Below are 2,929 nucleotides of genomic sequence, written 5' to 3'. Positions count from 1 at the left end.
TCTCCTTTCTCATTTAGGAATCAGCAGCTACTTGGGGAACAGTCTTCCCTTGGCAGATGGCAGAAGTTCAAGAGGGATGAGTGGAAACTTACCATGCCACTTAAGACCTCATCTTGGCACTGTCCTATCATAATTTCTGCTGCTAATCCATTGGTCAACACAATTCATATGGCCAAGACCAACCTTAATAGGGTAGGGGGTATGCTCTACCCACAGCAGGAGGGTAGAGATTATATGCAAAGGGTGTGAAATATAGGAGAATGCAGAAGTGGGAGCAATAATTCAACCTATTATATGTCCACATAAAGATATATATGTAACATTATTCATGATAGCCACAAACTGGAAACAACTCAAATGTCCATCATTTAGAGAACAGATAAACAAAATATGGTATATCAGTAGAATAGGAGCATATTCAGAATAATAAGAAATGGAGCTGTGAATCATTCCCCAATGTGGATAAACTTCGAAGACATTGTGCTAAGCAAAAGAAGGCGGGAACAAAAGACCACATATTATATGATTCAATTTATACAATATGTCCAGAAAAGAAAAATCTATAGAGATAGAAAATAGATGAGTTGTTGCCTGGAGCTGGGGTTGGGGACAGGGGTGACTGCAAATAGACAGAGGGATCTTTTATTGGGGTGATGGAAATGTTCTAAAATTGGATTGTAGTAGTGGTTGTGCAACTCTAATTTACTAAAAGTCATTGGAATGCACACTTAAAAGGAGTGAATGTTATGGCATATAAATTATACTGCAATAAAACTATTTAAAAAGAAAAAATTAAATCATTCTTGGGTGACAAAAAGTCTTTTATTTCAAGAGTTTTTTGAGATCAGGTGAGATAATGTTAATAAAGGGGCTGATGTAGGTATTGGCACATAGAAGGTATATAATAAATGGTAGCCATTGTCATTTCAGAGAGATGGTTTTATTTTTGTGCATTTTTGGTTGGAGTATCTCATATACATTTCTTCACTGGAGATTTTTCTTCAGTTTTCTCATCATCAAAATCATCATCATCATCATCATCATGATCATTATCTGCATCATCATATCATCATTTTCATCAGCAGCAAGTTTTACTTTTTTCTGTGTAAACTTGCTACCCCCTTCAGGGGTACCTAAGAGTTTCACGTTCTCCTCCTCTTCATCTTCTGACTCTGCTTCTTTCTCCCCAGCAACTAAGTGCTGCCCACTAATATACACTGGTCCTGAACCACACTTCAACTGTAAGAGTATGGGTGGTGGTATTTCAAAGCTCTCAGGGGAAACTGTGGCTGTACAGACATTTTCAAAGTTGCTAGTGTTAACTCAAATGGACTGCCTTCATGATTCATTGCCTCTGCTTCAACAATGTGCAATTCATTCTTTGTACCAGTCCCTAAACTGACTTTAAAATATATATATATATATTTTATTATACTTTAAGTTCTAGGGTACATATGTACAACATGCAGGTTTGTTACATACGTATACATGTGCCATGTTGGTGTGCTGCACCCATTAACTTGTCATTTACATTAGGTATAAAGGACAAAAAACAAAACTGACTGTTCTTAAAGACAATTGGTGCTAGTTTTCATCATTATCAACCTTAATGTGATCATCTTTGTCGGCCTTCCGTTCACAACTGAAAAGATAGTTCTGGGGACCCAGAGGGCTCATGTCTATGTCCATTTAATCTTCCATGGGATGATGACACATACTTAGGTGGGAAAGAAGGCAGATGGAGATAAATGACTACTGCTTCAGAGAACAGCTGTGCAGGACAGAATCATATCAGGGCTAGTTTACACATATTTAGCCATGTTTAACAAAGCAGGTTTACAGAATTAACCACCACTAAAAACCTAACTCTTAGTTTTGATTCAATGTTCAAGAATTAATACGATTAATAAGCCTTTGTATTCTAAATGACTTACATGAGTGGCCTGGGAATTGAGTTTCCCATTTGCCTTGTCCCTCTGCTGTAAAGTTAGGCTGCACAGTCACCTGTTTTTGACTAGCTACAAGCAGTTGACTCTAGGCTTGCAGATGAGTCATCAGCTTTTCAGCTTGTCTACAGTTTTGGCCTGGTCAGTGTTCCACCAGGATGCAGTTGGGAGCAGAACCTTCTGTGCAGTGACTTAACAGAGCAAAATGCCTCTGTTCAAACACAGAACCTCTTAAGTTGCCTTCTATCAGCTCCTTGCATCTCAGTGCTCCTATGTCTCAGGACCATGTATTATGTGGCTAGGGTAATGAGTAAGCCTGGAAATGTGGAATTTAGAGGCTAGCAGTGGGAACCCAAACTCAGCTTCATTTTACCCAGCCTGTAGAGAAGAGACTCCTAGGATAAAGAGCAGTTGAAAAACTCTAAACAACGGTTAAGCAGTTAATTATTTCTCAGAAGGCCTTTGGCAAACCTTTGAAACCTACAGGCTAAGTGAGTAGTTTATTTAAAACTTTGGTCCTACAAAAATATATTTTTCTATAATATTTCCCCCTTATTTCCCTGCTGTGTGTGCGCATGTATGTTTGAGTCTCTAGCAAAAATATGAGAATTAAAACCTTTTTGTGATTACAAATGTGCACTCAAGAAGACGTCTTTGACTCCTTGAGTTCTACCCTATTGTGGAACACTTAAGATATATTGAAGGTGTTGGAACAATGGAAAACTCATTTCTGTTTTGGAGATCAGGAAAGGTTTCCTGAGGAGGTAGCAGTGAAGATGTGCCTTGAAAAAAGGGGCAGGTGGGTTTAGGGAGCCTAAAGGACAAAGGCAGAAGCTAGGGATGCAGGGGGCAGCAGTAGGCGATGGTTCTGGAAAGCCAGTTGCAGACATTTTGGAGAAGTACTGAGGAGACCAGAATGGAGTGTGCATAATCCAAAAGCAGAGGGGCTTCTGGTTATGCTGTGTCCCCAAAGTTCACTAAAA

The 2,929-nt window shown here is 39.1% G+C and overlaps 1 pseudogene; it reads right to left on the bottom strand.

Annotated features, from left to right (window-relative positions):
- Positions 1-940: 940 nt before the first annotated feature.
- On the bottom strand, positions 941-1,701 carry LOC129032930 (nucleophosmin-like; annotated as a pseudogene).
- Between the last annotated feature and the right edge of the window lie 1,228 nt (positions 1,702-2,929).

This window comes from Pongo pygmaeus, chromosome 2 (genome assembly GCF_028885625.2).
Source record: "Pongo pygmaeus isolate AG05252 chromosome 2, NHGRI_mPonPyg2-v2.0_pri, whole genome shotgun sequence".
Lineage (NCBI taxonomy): Eukaryota > Metazoa > Chordata > Mammalia > Primates > Hominidae > Pongo > Pongo pygmaeus.
This window is presented reverse-complemented; position numbering and strand designations above follow the sequence as displayed.